Below are 18674 nucleotides of genomic sequence, written 5' to 3'. Positions count from 1 at the left end.
AGGCGGTTCCTGTGGCAGGGAGGCAGGCACAGGGTGGCGCTGGAGATACTTCAAAGACCCTACGAGAGGGGAGGATTGGAAGTCCCCAACTTCGAACTATACTACCTTGCAAGCCAGCTAAGACACGTGATGCGATGGATGGCCGACGAGATCACTACAGACACCAGACTTCTCCAACCAGCTCTGACCGGCCTCTTACTCAGAGACCTACTCTGGGTCAAGGAGGGAGCCCTAAGGCACTACCCATACCTAGCTAAGCTTGGAACCCAGCTCTGGAAAAGGGCTTGCAGATCAGTGGGGTCCATAGATCCATATTCCCCACAGATCCCCATAGCGGCACTCATGGCCCATTGCCCATGGGGCCAACTGGAAACGCGTGCACAATGGGAACCCTGCGGTGTGGCTACCCTAGGAGACCTGGTTCAGGACCAAGAAATACTAACATTTTCCGACCTCAGCGAGACCACGGAGCTACCAGCAGGCCAATTCCTACTCCACAGAGCAGTAATGCAGGCTATGAAGGACAGATGGCCTGAGGCGGCCATCCTAGCAACGGACAACGAGGTCATAGAAACAATGTTAAACACTGCCGAGGGAGGCCATGAAACCTCGCGGCTCTATGAAGCCTTAATGTTAGGCACGACCAGGAATGAGCTCAGAGCAGAGGAAAGTGGGAAAACGAACTAGGCCTAGAATTTGACGACAAAGAATGGGAAAAAGTAACTCTCTACCACAAGAAAATCTCCAGAAACGCCCGCTTACAACTCATCCAACTATACATCACCAACAGGGCTTACCTAACTCCGGAAACAATATCGAGTTTTAGGGGCGCCGCAATCCAGCTATGCCCCAAATGCAACGGGCCGAGGGCAGGCATGACTCACGGCAGGCATGACTCACATGTTCTGGGGTTGCCCAGTGATACGCACCTTTTGGACACAGGTGCGGGGAAGGGTGGCAAAAGCAGACATTGAACTGGAGGTGCACGACCCTGCGGCCTGTATCTTGGGTAGATAGAGCCGTAACCACAAAAACAAGCCTCTAAACAGACTCAGAGACTTAATTTATATCACTGTGAAAAGACACATAGCCATGGGTAGGAAGAGCCCCAGAGGCCCGATCGAAGCGCAGTGGTGGGATGACCTTACAAAGTGGATAGCTGCCGAGACCGGAGCATGGGAAACCGCAATCCACGAACAGAGGCTAGACTCCAGTGAGGAATTACATCGCTGGGTGTCGCTGACTGTACCATTACTCCAACCTAGAGCGGCGGACGACTCCTCAGAGGGATCGGTCAGCCCTGGCCACTAGACCGGCTTGATATTGGACGGTTGAGTTGACCGTGGTCTTGGGGGAAGGGGGGGAGGAGGGTGGTAAAGGGGAAATTGTGGACGTGTATTACATATGCAGTATATGATAAAGTTTATGGTCTGTTAACCTGTTGAAAACCAATAAAGAAAGTAAAAAAAAAAGCATATGCACATGTATATATTAACTGTACATTTTAACTTAGCCATACATAGTAACTATAACAGTAGCGAAACAAAAACATGACTTGCACCCTGGTATGAGAGCGGCTGCTGCTTCCCTCCCCGTAATCGGGTTAGCTATAGCAGATTATATGCGGTTTCCATCTAAATCGGACATTTCTTACCATTAGAGACAATTGTATGCTCTATTTAACTGAATCATAGCATGTAGGTAAGCTGTCTAACACATATCAATGGAGCATAGTGCGGTCCAGAGTGCATACCAGTAATGCAACATGTAAAACTAATAGTCTATGCCTTTGTAATGTCTCATGGTATATGGGCACCCAATACAAATATTATTTTTTTGGGCCCCCGTAAAACTATCTGTGGCTCAAACGGTATCCGATGCCTAACGTAATTGTGGATGGACGGAACCATCTAAATAGCAGAGCACGTACTCCTCACAATAAGCTCAGTCATTCATCAAACCTCTGCCACTTCCAAAAGTCTTTTTCTCTGGCTTCCAAACCCTCGGCCAATAAATTTCCTCAAGTCAGAGCGTCAGGACCACGGTCATTATAATCTGTTTCTGTAGAAACATACGATTGCCATTTGAAGAAAGGACCCCACCTCCTCTGTTGATTTTCATGTTTACAAACAGACCAATCATGCCACTGTGATGAATCTGAAGATATTGTCCCTTCTCCCCTAGTAGACATTTCCCATGGGGCTAGGGTGGTGCGTCCACAGTACAATAGATAGTCCCCCTAGTGGTGTTGCACCGATGAAGGATCACATAGGAATGGAATCACTCTATGGGATTGGGGACAACCATTATCTGAGAACGCAGTATGACCTTGCTTCCCCAACCCTAAATCCTCCTTCCCCCTCTCTAGATAGAGCCAATGTTTTGTTGTCCAGTCAGTCAACCTAACAAACATGACAAGACCGAATAACCAGAAAGTACAAAGTGCCTTGCATATCATTTTGAAACTGGTTCTATGCCGAAGATGATGACCGGGAGATCACTCTAGAGAAGCAGAGTGAGCGGTCTAGCTTCTCAACGCAAGTGCCCGGTAACCGCTGATACCTATGAGAAAGAAACAGTGACACAGGGTGCCCTTGAGATGCTAGAAGCAACGGGGGGAACCCAGAGGCTGGGGGAGAAGAGGGTCTGGGACCCTGAAGCAAAGCAGGAAGAGTTGTATACTTGGCAGGAGAGTGAACCAAGCGGATACAACGTAACAGTGCAAGTCTGGTACCCGCACCCATGTTTTTATTTATTGAGCATATGTTAGGTGCCTATACGACAGAATGGTGTTTCCAGGCGCCACAAGACAAAAGTAGGGCGGGAACAAGGTGAGTAAATAACAGTGGCAAAAAACAGTAACTATACAATCGTGGTCCTACTGGGCCTTGTGGCATTCAGACATGCAAGTGCAGTGAAGAAATACAGGAAATGGGGAAAGAGGGGGCGGCATAGGCAAGTGCTAATGGGGGCTCGGGAGGTAAGTTCCAAGGGGAGCCAGGGAGGAGGCCACTGGCTAAATGCTAGATAGGAGGAATCCCAAGGGTGGAATGCACAGCGGCCAGGCAGGGGGCCTGCAAGGGTAGTGCTGGGGGGTGGGGGGGGGGGGCGGTGCTGGTTTTGACTGGGTAGAGGGCCTGGTAACCTGTGGTATTCATGTAGGGCAGAAGAACCGTGAGGGCGGGAGGGAGAGTAAACGGGGTATGGCCCTTACTCTAAAATAGTTTTAACACAAACCTAGGGCAAAAACCACTGTATGGAAAAATGGGTTATAGCTCATCAGGAAATCCAGAGGCCTATGTGGACCAGGGCTAATGTACTAGCACCCAAAGAGAGGGTACATGTACAAACAAGGCTGTGATGGAAGGACAGAAAGGGATAGAGTGAATATCTAACTATCCCTGCCGAAGTACAAAACCACTTCTAGGTAAGTAATACTTTCAGCCTTGTTGGACCTATGCCACTGTCTTCCACTATGTGTAAGTGAAAAAGGAAGGGAAGTGCTAAATGTTCACTTAAAAGGGTACACCTATGATCAATTGGAGAGGCATCTAGTGGGGCATCGCTCAGTTTATTAGCCACTAGATTGTCTTTCTGGCCATGGTGGACTCGGGTCTAAAAACGACACAGATACATTGACATACAATGTTCGACATACCAAACGACGAAGAAGACACCAAGTCCCATAGTCCGTCGTGAAATGGTGTAGATATGACAGGTCATGGGTAGTTGGTAAAAAGGAATGCTCAAACTACAAGGTAGGCGTGATTTGTGCCTCTTGTAAGTAGCAACCACTGTCGACCGGTTTCTGTGGCATGTGTGCAGATAAAGCCACTCATCAGGACAGTCTTCTGCTCACATCAATTGGTACAGTCTGGTATGGGTATTTAAAACACTGACCATATTGAGGGAGAAAGGGTTCAACATATAGGGATTGTCAATACTTTACCCCCAAGCTGTAAGTGCCGTGTGGCTGGATCACATGGAGAGGGAACCTATGGGAAACAAAAGGAAGTGTATGTAGCCATATTCACCTTAGAGCTAATAACAGCAATTCAATTGAATGTGAATGACACACGATTAGTTGTCATCCACCTAAGCAACACTGCTAGTACTAGTATTACTATCCATTTAGGAAGAAGGGACACATAGTTCATCACCATCCTATTACAGGTTGTGAGCGGATGCCCATATACGCATACTCCATAATTAAGTCAAAGGTGTAAGAGTACAAAGGTGGATCATATATGGCCTACTATCAGGTACTCCCAATGTCGGATACCTAATTGACATCCGTCCAGACATGAACAATAGTGAAAAGGAAATCACAGGGAGCCCCAGCAAGTAATTAACTAAAGGGGGCTTGGTAGGAAAAGTGTTACAATATATATAACAGATAGTTTGGTGTTCAGCCATACCTTGGATAGGTCCCTGCTCAGGTAGTCATAGCTAGAAAAATAGGTGTACCCACATGTAAACAGCACACATGGATCCGAGTCCCCGGCTCTCTGTGGGGGAAAAAGAAATATGTGTGCTTTAAAATGGGGCCACCAGCAGTTAGCAAAGCAGGCACAAGTGTCCCCTGGTGTCGCGGTATACTGTCCGTCCAGGGGGCGTTCGCGGTAGATGGAGGAAGCAGCCCAATGTGAGCTGCAGGGTCCAGCATGGTCCATTCGCACTTACTTGCACAGAAGAATGGGCGCGTCGAGGTACGCGCGCTGCCTTTCCCAGCAGATGGTGTAACAGTGCAGCCCATTTCCATTCAAGATTTAGTCCCAGCTCATCTGGCCGAACGTCGGTCACGTGAGCGGCTGGCACGCCACGGCCGAAAGTCAGGCACAACGCCTGAACCGGAAGTCAAGCGTTACTCAGGCGGTATTAAGCGGCAAACGCGGCTGTCTCAGCAAAGTCGGGCAGTAGAATAGAAATATGCCTAGTGATGCTATGGGTCAAGCGAATAGCCCAGATGTAGGGGAAACCTTTATCATTGCGGTATGTTACGGGTGGTGTTAGTGAGAAATTGTGGGAAGCACGTTGATTTAACATGTACTGCCCACGGTGCTCAAGTAGCTATGAACACTGCTCATGAAGATTCATGTGAATGTAACACAGAGAGTGCAGTCACTGTAGAACTGTCCACATTAGCTGGGCTGTGAAAAGACCCAGCAGGTACCTAGCATAAGGTCAAGAAGAGTCCTGTTCATATTCAGCTGCAAAGTGACAGTGTGTCATACAGAGGTCATGTAAGCAAGGCCAGGGAGTGCCAAGGGATGTCCTCATTCAGGCCAAATTCTGGGGCATTTGACTTTCGCAATCACCGTCCTGCGGAGAGCCTTAGGGAGGTGATTTTTTCGAGAGTATTCATGTAGGACCAGGCAGCCAATCTCACCAGCAGTGGGGTAATTAACATGGAAGGGAAAGAGGTAGAGAAAAGCAATGTCTTGAGAAGTTTACAGAACGTAAGGAGGTCCGGCTCAAGTCTGCTTGGAGAAGCCACCCACCTCTCTGCTTGGAGAAGCGTTTGACCAGTAGGGAATTGGAGTGAGAGGAGTGTAGGGTTCTAGCAGGGAGGTATTTAGGGGGGAATGTTGGATATAGCTTAGTCCCATGCCCCAGAAAGCCTTGTGGATTATGCAGAGGGTCTTGAATCCTCGCCACCACTTGGAGCCAGTGGAGAGAGTTTAGGTCTGGAGAGATACAGTCCCTGGGCTTTAGGCCAAGGATATGTCTTGCAGCCCTATTCTGAGTTAGCTGAAGGGGGCGTAGGGAGGAGAGGGGAAATTGAGGAAGAGGCTGTTGCAGTAGTCCAGCCTAGAGAAGACCAGCGCTCTGGAGACGTTGAGCTTCAGGGAAAGGTTTTTGCAAGGAGAATGCCTCTAAGGAGGTGAAGCTGGAAGTGTGCCTTCTTGACAAGGTTCAGTATGTGAGGGGTGAAGGAGAGAGCAGAGTTGAAGATGACCCCAAGGTTTTTGGCCTCTCAGATGGTGAGGGTGGAGCGCCCAATGGGGGCAACCAGAGTGTAGGAGGAGAAACAGGGTGCAGGTGTCCCAGTGAGAAGGATCTGTCTTACTGGCATTAAGACAGTCATCGTTGGCCGCACACCATCCCCGGTTGGCAGTGAGACAATCAGGGATGAGAGAGGAGAAAGAGGAGTTAATAGAGGGAAATTTGAAGGAAAGCTGTGTCATCAGCATAACATTGAAAATGAGGAGAGAGGGAGGAGAGCAGGTGAGCAAGAGGGGCGAGGTAGATATTGAAGAGCCACAGCAATAGGATAGAGCCTTGAGGGACACTGCAGGATTGAGTGATGTGGTGGAGGAGAAAGGGCCCAGTTGCAACTGGGAGGGGCGGTTAGTGAGGAAGGAGGACAGCCAGTCCAGTGCCGGTCTGTGATGCTGAGGGTATCACAAAGCCGTTTTATGAGGATAGAATGGTTGACCATGTCAAAGGCAGAGGAGAGGTGTTTGGGAGAGCAGTTCTCATGCCTCTGGATTCCGTATTCCAGATTGATCGTCATAGAGGCAACCAACAATGATCAAATTGGGGGCGGACCAACTTCTCCAAGAGTTTACCCAGGAAGTGGTTGGTCGAGATAGGCCGATAGTTAGCCGGGCTGGAGGGGTCAGCACATGCGTTTTTTAGGAGACGGTGCACAAGGGAGTGCTTGAGGGATGGCGCCAAAGAGCCAGTGTCAAAGGAGTGGTTACTGAAGTCGGCAAGAGCCGGGGCGGGAGAGGAGATGTCCTTAATGATTCTAGAAGAGCAGGGGGGTCAACTGTTTGGATGAGACCTTCATAGAGCAGGCAACTTTAGAGACCTCATTAGGTGCTATGGGCAGGAGGGAGGAGAGTGCGGAGGGTGGAGGGTGGGGCGCAAGGTAGGCAGGAGGTGGGGTATACAATAGGGGTGGAGGAGAGTGAGGACCGGATGTCATGAGTTTTAGATGTGAAATGGGAGGCCAAAGCAGTGCAGTGTGTCTGGGAATGAAGGACCGAGGTAGAGACTGCAGTTGGATTGGGAAGTTCCTTGCAGGTTTTGAAAAGTTCTGCAGTGTTAGTGGCTCCATTGATGCAGGCGTGGATGTGGGCCCGCTTCTTGCAACAAATAGAGAAATGATATTGCCTTTGGAACAGGCAACAGCCCAGTTTTTTGGAGGGTGAACCTGAGGTCTGCCTCTTCCGTTCAGCAACTCTGCACTTTCGTTTCAGAGAGGCTAGATCCGAGTCATACCATCCGTTACTCTTGGTGGCAGGCTTCAGGCGGATCCTTGTGACGGGGGCAAGGATGTCAAGGGTGTTTGAGATGGAGCGGTGAAGGTTAGTGAGGACAGAGCCGGAGACAGTCCGAAGCAGGGGTGGGGTGATGAAAGTGGAGGAAAAAGCAGCAACTGACACTCGCTTCATCGGTTAAAGGACGGCAAAGGAGGCTGGCAGTGCGGGATGCAGCTCAGCAGAGGGCTGAGGGGCCCCAAGTGGGAGGAAAGGGGGGTGGTAACCAGGTTAGAGATGGGGATGTTGCCAGAGATGAAGGTATCCAGGGTGTGCCAGACTGAGTGGATCAGGCCAGAAGGAAGAATAGTAAGAGAGAGGCAGTCACATGGAACCGTTGGGTGGCTGATTCAGTTGCGTTGAAGTGGATATTGAAGTCGCAGAGGAGGAGGAGGAGTTTGGAAGTAGAGGCCAAGAGGAAGAAGGAGAGGTCGGCCCATTCAGAGAGGGATAGGGCCAGGGGGCTGTAGATGGTAGCAAGGACCAGTGATATGAGAAACCAAAGATTAAAGTGACGAAGATGAAGAGGGTCTGGGACCCTGTGACAGAAAAAGAGTCCATGAGAAAACCCTTGCTTAGCAGGAGAGTGAACCAACCTCTGTAAAGCACTGCAAGTCTGGGACCAGCACCCACATGAGAGGTGGCGAATAAGAAGGTTAAGAACCCTGGAACCGACAAAAGGAATCCTATGCTTCATAGAAAACTGTGCCAAATTGGTAGGATAAAGAAGCATGAACACAAGACGCATTCCCTTGTGAATTGCCTAGTTGCACTTTACTGAAAGGGATAAAGGCGCTCAGGGGCCCTAAAGCATTGAGCTTATGATCAGAAGTTGTCTATGGGAAAGGGGCACAACCCTAGCATTGGAATCTTGTATTTTGAAACATTATTTTGCATCACTTTGTTACCAGAGAGACTGGAAACCTTTCTGTTGGTTGATAATACAACAAACACGTTTTACTTTGAGAACAGAACTTCCTTGCACTGTTACTTTAGATTGTTGGGTTTAGGGACAGAGGTAGGTTTTGAGACACAAAAGTGACAGACTTTTTAGTTTTTAACTTCCTGACAATTTCACTAGTTTCCCTTGATGTAGAGAAATCCCTGTTAGCTTGAGGGATGGAGAGGCATTTTCCCAACCCTTTTTTAATTAATAAAATTCTCTACCCAAAAATATTCCACTATGTTGTCCAACATTATACCTCTTAAAAAGAAAGTAAGTTTACCGATAAAGGCCTCAGGCGCCATTGTAGGTGATCAAACAGAGAGCCAATTTACTAAAACAAATCAACAGTTGTCCAGATGAATAGTAATGAACCATGGCACACACTCAAACAACATTCTATTTGAATAATTTCCTTAAAAATGTGTATCTTGTTCCCTTTGGTCCACTCAGGTTTTTCACGCTTAGGATTTCCTGGGTTTAAATCTTCCAAGAATAACTTTGCTTTACTGTGTTCTGCAAATGAGTGTGTAATTTCATCCTCAGTCACTTTCAGAATATCTGCATGCACCATATAGTATGAGAGGTTTTTATTCTTAGCCAACTGCTTTGCTTCTGCAAACAATTTCCTTTGGGATACAGTCTCCTTGCCATAATCTTTGAAAAACATTATATTGCTATTTTCTTCCCAATTTATTTCCAGGGGAGCATCTTTTACTGGAAATCTCAGTAATTTCACATTGTCCACACGGCCTTCTGGGGCCTAGGGCCTCAATACCTTCAACTCTCTCTTCCTAAATATCTTCCCTCTCGAGCTCTTTGCTCATCCGCTTCCAACTCCCACAGGGTCAGTCGCTTCTCCAAGCAAGAAGTTGGTGGAAGATCTCTTTCTTCAACTGGGACCTCCCTCTGTAACAGCCTCCCTGAAACTTGAGAAGAACCATCTCCGGTTTCGGAAGCACCTCAAGACCTTCCTCTTTGCTTCTGTTTTCTCTCCTCCTCTCCCCTGCTGAACTCCTGACTTAAACTGAACTGGTCACCTGGCTACCCTCTGTCCGGCCCAGGTCCCCTCCCTGCCAGCTTGAAAACCTGCACTGCCTCCCTGGCAACTTCAGGTTTTTTTACAGCAAATTATTTAACAAAAAAACCCATCGAATATTTTCAAAATTATTTTTGGGGGGTGTTACCCCAAGCCCCCATTCACTTTAATGTTTTATCTATTCCCAAACACTCACACCCCATATATATAATTTTCTAACCCCCCCTAAAAAATGTGAGGTTTTTTTGTTAAAGAATTCACAGTAAAAAACCCTGCGAAAAAACATCACGCGATGAAAGGACGTATCGTTTCTGTATCCCTACAGCCCCCACCAGCCCTTGACACTTTGTCTGCACTTACCCCTGCACTTGCCACAAGCTAGCCGCACTTTTTACCTATTGTTTTATTTATTCTATTTATTATTACTGATGATCCTATGTACTGCCCCGTTCCCCTGCTTTTTCCCTTTCCCCCCCTCCCGTGCTGTGTGGCTCAAGCCATGGCACCAGCCAGTAAACACTACGCAGCTCCTTCTGACCTAGCTTTCCTCTCAACCCTCCCTACTCATGAGTCCGACTGTTTAGTCTTGGCGGGTCCCAGAGCTGCCCTGTTTCTCACCTTTGCATGTGACTGGGAGAGTAGGAAGCTGGAGGTTATTGCTTCTGGCAGGCTAGCGTTGCGGGTTGTTCAAGTCTCTAATGCTCTGGCATGTTACTCGCACATTTTATGGATTGTGGTGAAGAAGGCCATTGACAATCTAACTCGAGGGCTCGGTTTCGTCAATATAATGAATGACACAAGAAAAATGCCAAACAGATACAGCAGATTGGCTTAGTCACCGCATATTGTGTGGCCCCCCCTCAATGGGATCGAGGGCTGTATTGGGTTTGCACCTGATGATATGGCAGAATTCCTGGACATATCTTTTGATGTAGGCTTTTCTGAAAGCGTGTGAGTCACTTGAGAAATAAAAAACATCTAATGCAACAGCCAATTCCCTTGAGTTGCTTTTCGCAGGGGAGGTAGGTTACATCCCAATGTGTCTACCTCCATGGTCCCCTTCCCCTTCTCTGGTCCAAACCCCCTTGTATTTGGACTTGGGTGGTGGGTGGGGGGGTTAGGGGGCTTGGGTGGCGGATTGGTGGAGGGGGCGGGTTGTGTTGTTTGATTATATCAGTGTGAATAGACACTCCATCTAATGCGGTTCCCAGCACCAATGCCTCCGTTTCGGCCACTCCCCATCCAGATAACATGTGCCTACCCTCTCTCTGACCCAAATACCCCTCTGCTGGAAAGAATTTTACAACTCCTGGCAATGCAAATCTTATCTGCTTTGGACAGTGGGGGATTGGTTTATCTTTACTTTCTGGTGTTAAAGGTAAAAAAAACTCACCCCCCCCCCTTTCTTGAGACGAAAACTTTGTCACAGACCGATTACCATGAAAGACAAAGGACTAACACCAGAGCCATATACCCGACATGTCCCAACACAAGGGTAAGGCAGAGTCAGGCAATTGCCGATAATTACACACACCTGGACCACCCCACCTTGCTTACCCGCCTGGCCAAGAGTGGGATAACTGGTCAAGTGCTGGCCTGGTTCTCCTTGTTCTTGGCTGACAGGACTCTGGTCCTTTCTCTTTCCCCATTCTTTTCTGTCCCCAGCCACCTGTGCTGCGGTGTTCCGCAGGGATCTGCCTTGTCTCCTATTCTCTTCAACATTTACATCCTGCCATTAGTGTGTAACATCTGCTCCTTCAGCATCAGGTGCTATTCTTATGCAGACGACACTCAGATCCTGATCCGTTTAGATCTTGATCAGGCTGAGATGTCGTGCCTTTTTCAGTGCGTGGCGACCGTGGGGGATTAGATGAACCACAACTGGCTGCAGTTGAAGGGAGACAAGACAGAGGTTCTGGTGGTTGGTTCCCCCCTGATATTTCACTGTGGGTGTCTTCCTTCTGGACGTCTTCTTTGGGTCCTCTTCCTGTTCCAGTGGCCAAGGTGAAGAATCTTGGAGTTCTCTTGTCTGCTTCCCTCTCTATGTATGGCCAAGTGTCAGTGGTGTCAGACTAGCCATTTCCATCTTAAAATCTTGAAAAAGGTGATTCCCATGCTGCCGGCCACCCAGCATCCACCAGTGGTTACGGCCATGATACTGAGCCGTTTAGACTATTGTAATGCCCTTTATTTGGCTCCACCAAAGGTCATCGTCCAGCGGCTTCATCGCCTTCAAAATCTTGCGGCACGGGTGGCAACGGGATCACCTTATGGAGCCCAAATCTCACCAGTCTTGCGCTCTTTGTACTGGCTTCCGGTGGCTCAGCGCATTGAGTTTAAGGCGCTCTGTATTGTCCATCGGGCACTCCACGATCAGGGGGCAGTATACCTCCTATCTAAATGTTCTCGCTACCTTCCAAGGCGCCCCTTGCGCTCTGCTTCGGCTGGTTTGCTTTGTGTGCCTCACGTCTGCTGGTTGAGGATTGGTGGACGCGCCTTCTCAGTAGCCGCTGCAAAATTATGGAATGATCTTCCGTTGGCAGTAAAAAAACGGCCTAACCATCTGGCATTCAGAAAGGCTATGAAAACATATTTGTTCTAGACAATTGCTGTGGTTTGGCCGATGGTCCTCTAGCGCCATGATGCCTCCGGGCGACCGTGTGCTGTACACATTTCAATAACAGAACACCTGACTTCCCTTCCCTTTCCACATAGGGATAAAAGGCAGAGCACGGAAGCACACTCGGAGCAAGGCCAAACTCATGAGGATGCAGCTCTTCCAGACGGAAGTTCAAACGGAGGAGAAAGGCGGCGAGACCTGAAAGGACGAGGAGGGAATTGCCCTTGCCCTTTTCAACCCAGACCCGCAGAACCTCAGAAAAGCAAAATGTTAGACCAGGAATTGCAGCTGGCGAATGGTGCGAAGGATGTCAGTGGTACATGGGACCCTTCCGCACTGATAGCCAGGGCGGGGAGAAGTGGTTGTCACTGTGGTACCGTCCTTGACTCCGGAGGCAGGAGACGCCAATAGGGTTCGGCACAGCTGGTGAGTCGGAAAGAACTGATAAAGGACTGTGTGGGGCTCGAGGTTGCGAAGAGCAACATTAGATGGAGAAAGAAGACTTATGGACAAGGGTCCATTAGTAAGCTGAAATTGGTATCTTTTTTTTTTTATTGCAACATCAGTCTAATATGTCTCAGCGTAACACTGTGACATCAGACTTTTATTACAAACGTTTTTTTCCGCGTGTTCCTCCAAAAACGCTACCATTAGATCAAACCGAGGGAGAAAATACATTAAAAAAATAAAAATAAGTGCAAGGAAAACACACAGGAGCAACCCAAGCCACCGTGCAAGTGCCATCTAGCTTCGTGATTAAGGCGGCACAGACTGAGTTAATTGACCCACAGCCTTCAAGTTGAGAGAGGCGATGAAATCAACTATCGCACAGCACAGTTTCACCGAGTTGCCTGCCATTGCATGAGACCACCAATCTCGAGAATCTGGGCTCGCAGGACAAAAGTTCCCAAGATGTAGAATACGTTTTGCCTTAATTGACGTGCATTTAGTTATTAAGTGCTCAAGGGTTTCGGGCTCCTTCAAGCAAAATCGGCATGTGTCATCAGTTACTTCTTTGGAATGCCGAAGCCACAACATGGCTCTTGTGTCAATGGCGTTCAACCGTATTCGCAGGAACTGCTCACGATGGTATCAGAGTTAGTGGTCTGGCTCTCATTCGAAGGACTCTGACTGGTGCCTCGCTCCTGAACAAGGAGAATGTGTTGAACTCAGAAATCAAAGTGTTCCTGCAGCAGGTTATGTTAAATCCTGTGCGTAATCGAAAGTCTTCCGTTCTTTTTTTTTTTCTTTTTTAAAGCTACTAGTTTCAAGAGGCCGTAGAGGAGGCCAGCGTGAGGTGTCGAGGTGGTCATACAAGGGTCAAGCCAAACCTCTTGTACAATCGAAAGTCCTTGGCAAGTAGCAGAAGTCTTTGAGGAATATGAAAGTGTAAACCCGACTAAGCGAAGTGTGAAACTAGCTTTTGAGCCCGGATGAGGGGAAACACTGTGTGAACTGATATTGTGAAGTACTCACTTGCCAGAGAATAACCGTGACCCAGCGAGACGTTCTCGCCTCTCAGAAGTCTTTGTTTGAACTAGCAAGTGTTTTAGGAGGCGGGGAAGGAAGGTCTGAGCCTGGATGAGGGGGGCCTAACTAAATTAGATGGTGGTTTAAAAAGACATTATGATACACCCGGGTAGGGAAGGCTTTTCCTCCCAAAGAGAGAGTCAGCAACATAGCCCTGATGGTGCATTTATTTCAGAACCACGCCACCCTTGCAAGCGGCTTCCTTCCTCCGCCTCTTGGACCTCATGGCCTCCTGTATTTTTCTAGTGCCAGAAGCCAGGCTGCGTATGAGATCCCTCCAGTGGCTCCTGATGGACCAGTGGTCTCAGTATCTGAGAGCGCTCACAGATCGCCTTTCAGTGTCCAGCCAGGTAGTCCGCGAACTCGGCTGATGGAATACGCGCAGCAATCTATTGGCGGGGGAACCCTTCTGGCCGTCTTGGCCCCAGGCATGAGTGGTCACGGATGCATCCCTGAAGGATCGGGGTGCCCAATGTGAGGATTTGCAGATGAGCGGACTCCGGTCTCTATCAGAAGCCAGGTGGCACATCAACAGGCTGGAGTTGCGGGCCATCAGGTTACCCCTGAGGGCTTTTGCCCCGTCTCTCAGAGGTAAGCATGTCCTTGTCCTGACGGACAACACAGTGGCCATGCACTACCTCAACAAGCAGGGTGGTGTGCAGTTCCGCCCACTCTGCACAGAGGCAATTCAGCTGTGGTTCTGCTTCAGAGAGGTCTCGGCAGTTCATCTTGCGTGGACAGAGAACACTTTGGCGGATACTGTGAGCAGACAGAGCACGGTATCACACGAGTGGGAAGTGTGCCCGGAAGTCCTAGAGGAGGTCTTCACTCTATGCGGTACCACTACAGTGGATCTGTATGCCACAGAGTCCCAACAGGAAGTGCAAACAGTTTTGCTCAAGGGAATTCCCTGTGAAAGGTGCACTGGAGGATGCGTTTTTGGTGGATTGGATCTTCCCTCTCCCCTACGCCTTCCCCCCGATTCCCGTCATCCCTTGGGTTCTCGGGAGCTTAAAGAGATTTTGAGCGACCATGATATTGATCGCCTGGTATTAGGCGAGGAGAACATGGTACTCCGATCTCCTGGATCTGAGATGACTGGAACCTCTCAGAGGAGGTACTTGAGGTGTTGCTGGCTGCACGCAGGCCTTCTACAAGATCTCTGTATGCGTGCAGGTGGAGAGGATTTAAGGTGTGGTGCAGGGAACACAAGACTGACCCTATCTCTTGCCCCACCACCACAGTGATGGAGTTCCTTCTGTCACTGTGTTAGGAAAAATTCTCATAAATGGCTGATTTCCCTTACCTACTGAGTCCCTCAGCAGCTTTGCTGGATTTCTAGGATTTATTTTTTTCACCTGGTAAGAGTGTGAGCCTTTTTCCCACTTTTACATGTGTTTAGCTGTGTGTGTTTTCACTTTTTGTGTGATCTTGAGCACTGGAGCCTCACCTAATCCATGGCCTCATATTTTCATGTGTACACAGCACCTTCAGTGCAGAGACACAGGGTTGTCTTTTAGACTTCCCACGGACTCCATTTTTCTGGGGCTGACTACTGTCCCCCAGAAAAGGTAAAGTTGTCATTAACTTTACTTTAGTCACTTTAAAATACAGACCCAGTACACCAGATCTTACATGGAGTACTGAAAAGGGTTCATTCTTATCCCTTTTTGTCTGGGTCTCTTGGAGCCTTGTTTTGTTCCCTTTACATCAAGACTTGGCTGGTGGCAGTGGTATCTACCCTACCTTTTCTACTGCAATAATCTTATATAAACGTGGTAATGTTTTAGGCTATTATATTAGCCTCGAACATAAACCTGCTTCACCAAATACATTTTATTTTTGCTCAGGCTGGGTTTATTCGCCATTTCTTTTTGTTAAAGTCTTTCTCATGTTTTTCTCTGCTTGCCAAACCGGGGATGATTCCTTTGTTCGCTGTCTTTTCGTGGGCTTCTGCACAGAAGCCCTCCTTAAGACGCCTGAAAGGTACGCAGGATGTGAGGGAGGGGTCTTCGGACCCCTGCCATGGGTTCCCTTGGTAACCCAAGTCGCACTCCTGTTTGATTGGCTGAGGGGACTGTCCTTTCCAGGACAGCCACCCTGCTGTGTGATTGACAGCCAGGCTGTATGAATGGGGGAAAACTGTCTTTCCAGTCCCAGAGACCTGCTTTTTATGCAGAGTTGCCGCTGGAACGCAAGAACCAACGAGGAGCTGACAAAAGAGGACCCCTACAACGACTGACCTGCCCGGTGAAGACCTGCTGCAGGTCCGAATCTTCAAAATCCGATGACTGAGAAGATCCTCCAGGAAACCTCTTCCCTTGGGCTGGTGGGACCAACCAGTGTGCCCAAACTGCAAGCCAGGACCCCTCCTCTGGTCGAATTCGCTGTACAGCGCTACATTGGGCCGGATAGCCAGGAAAGTCGGACCCTGCCTGGGTTTCAGGGAGCGCACTTTTATTCGTTGTTTTGCTCTGCTGCTGGCTTCTCCCCTGGGTGGCGCAGGACCCTCCAGCTTCCTACTTTGTGTCAGTCCGACAGTCGCTTCAGGAACCGTGAGCCTGCAGGAACCGCCAAGAACGTCCGCCTCAGCTACAGCTCCCTCTCTGTTTTAAGATACTGTGGAAATCCGGTTGTCCATTTCGTTCAACCGCGGTGAAAGTGTTTGAAATCTTTCTCCAATCTGTTGTCCTTCTCTTCTCTTTGAACTAACTCTTCTATCAACCAACCTCGCCCGGAATCTGTGCCACAAACTTTACTGCAAACTACCCTGAACTGTGTGATCTTGAGCAAAAGACTTTTGACCCATTGACTTTGGCCCTAAGCCTTTTCTACCTGATTCTATCACTGTAGTTCCTCTTGTTCAATTGCCCTGAGTACTTGTTGGTGTGATTTAATTTCTATTAACTTTAAACTTTCCCTCCCTTTTAAATTGCTGAAGTGCCATTTTGCTCCCACTTCATTTTGTGAACTTAACTTGTCTGGAATTTAAGGGATGTGGTGTGGTGTATTAAGAGTGTGATTTTTAACTTGCTTATAATAGTGTAATGTTATACAACTGAAGAGTGAAATAAATGTATATTCTTTTACTTGAAAACCTTGAGTCAGTGTTTGCCTGAATCATAGTTACACAAAGGACAGCAATTACTATTTGATACTTCTCACTTACTCTTGAGATAAGTCTGGCTGCTCTGCTACTGCTACCACTTTAACTGTGGTGAAACTGTACCGTCACTTGTAATCTTAATTGTGTGTGGTGTTCCCAGAGGGTACTGCATATAATTCTGCCTAACACACTGGCCTCTACAGGCCTTCAGGTTGCCACAGTCAAAGAGTATTTGGTGGCACTGTCTGTGTCCAAGAGGTCCCCAGATCAAGGTTCATTTTTTACTATTACGGTCATGACCCAGTTCCTGAAGGGACTTCTCAACAAGTTTCCGGTAACTCCATTTGTTGTCCCAGATTGGGATCTTAATCTGGTTTTGACCTACTTGACGGCATCTCCATTTGAGCCTATGCACTAATGTTCTTTGTGGCTATTATCCCTTACGACAGCTTCATAAGACAGATCACATCTGCCAGGAGGGTTAGCAAGCTGCAAGCCTTGCGCTGCAAACCTCCATTTTTGAAGTTCTTTTGTGAGAAAGTATCTTTTAAAGTCAGACCCGTATTCCTTCCTAAATTGGTTTCAGAGTTTCATCTGTCGCAGTCTATTGGATTACCTGTCTTCTACTCTCCTCAACATCCCTCGAAAGAGGAAGAGCGGTTCCACCACCTTGGCTCCAAGAGAGCGTTAAGTTTCTATGTTGCTCGCACATCCGAGTTTAGGAAATCAGACCAGTTGTTTGTGGCCCATTGCTGGTCTAGAAAAGGTCTTGCCATCACTAAACAAACCCTGTCACGTTGGATTATTTTGTGCATATCTGAGTGTTACCAATCGGCAGGCAAGGAGCTTCCAGCGGGCATCAGGGCCCACTCAACCAGAGGGGTGTCAGCCTCTACAGCACTCCTTAGAGGGGTTCCTGTTAGGGATATATGCCGAGCAGTCACTTGGTTATCCTTGCATACATTCACCAAGCACTATGCCTTGGATGTTGCACGGGGAGCTGATGCAAGGTTTGGTAGGGCGGTTCTCCAGAATCTACTGGTTTAAATCTCTCTTCCCTCTATTCTAACTGCTTTGGGAGACTATCAAGATGAGGAACCTGCGGGAGAAAAGCAATCCATTGAAGGAGAAATTACTCACCATAATGATCATTCTATGGATTCTTCTCCCGCAGATTCCTCATCGACCCTCCCATCCATCCCCTCTCAGAAAGTTCTGTGGCTTGTCGCTTCTGTCCAAACGAGAAGGCATCTGGTGATGGCTCTTGGATGACTGATTCTGTCTCGTTCTTTAAAATAAAAAAAAGAATACACTCATTTTTTCAATCTTTGTTGTGGGGAATCACCATCTTGGGATGATTAGCCTCCTCTTGTGGTTTTTCCTTCTGCCGCGTTCAAGCGCAGGGGGGAGGGAGGAGCTGAAACATTGGGGAGCCGAAGATTGAGAGCCGGACAAGACGGATCGACGGCCGAGTTGAGCTCCCCTTCTCCCCCCTGTCAAAGTTTCCGAACAGCAGAGCTGGATGATGGATATCTATCAAGATGATGAATCTGCGGGAGAGGAATCCATAGAAAGATAATTACGGTGAGAAATGTCTCCTTATTTATTTTACTTGACCAAACACTAGGCTTGTGCTACTGTGCAAAGTGCTTAAGGACACAAAACATGCCATTGGATCCGCATTGCAGCCCTTACAGTAAAACACAGGTGGCAAAACCCATCTGTTTACTTCCTTAGGGCCCCCAACAACGTTTGGCAGCGGTTGTATGTCAGAAATCCCTATTTGCGAATTTGGCAACGGCTCCATGAAAAGCAAGCAAAAGTGCTCCGATTTATTGGTGGGTGTACTTCTGTAACATCCTGGGTACCGAAAGGATTTGTTATGTGTTATAGCATAACTCCTTTGATGCATACTGGAACTTTGTAGTCCAGGATCTTCTTTTCCGGTAGAGATTAATCATTTTAAATAAAGGTAATGACGCCTTTCTGAGTGTAGGTTAAGCCGTAAAAATCCCACTCCATCCACTGTCTGGAAGGCACATCAGGTAGCAGCCGGACCACCAGAGTCCTTAGTGGCATGCCCGCTCTCATATAAAAGGTGGAGAGTTTTCCAACTCGCCAGATAAGCCAGTTAGTTATAGCTGGTTTGATTTGAGCCTCTTTAACCA

General features: G+C 48.1%; 1 protein-coding gene across 3 annotated transcripts in view; it reads left to right on the top strand.

Moving 5' to 3' along the window:
* Window positions 1-18674, top strand: part of ASAP2 (ArfGAP with SH3 domain, ankyrin repeat and PH domain 2) — a 2176645-nt gene that overhangs the window by 1715726 nt on the left and 442245 nt on the right. The window lies entirely within an intron of this gene.

The sequence above is a fragment of the Ambystoma mexicanum genome, chromosome 4p (assembly GCF_040938575.1).
Source record: "Ambystoma mexicanum isolate Mex_15411 chromosome 4p, UKY_AmexF1_1, whole genome shotgun sequence".
Taxonomy (NCBI): Eukaryota; Metazoa; Chordata; class Amphibia; order Caudata; family Ambystomatidae; genus Ambystoma; species Ambystoma mexicanum.
The sequence above is the reverse complement of the archived record's forward strand: the minus strand, read 5'-3'. Positions and strand labels throughout refer to the sequence as shown.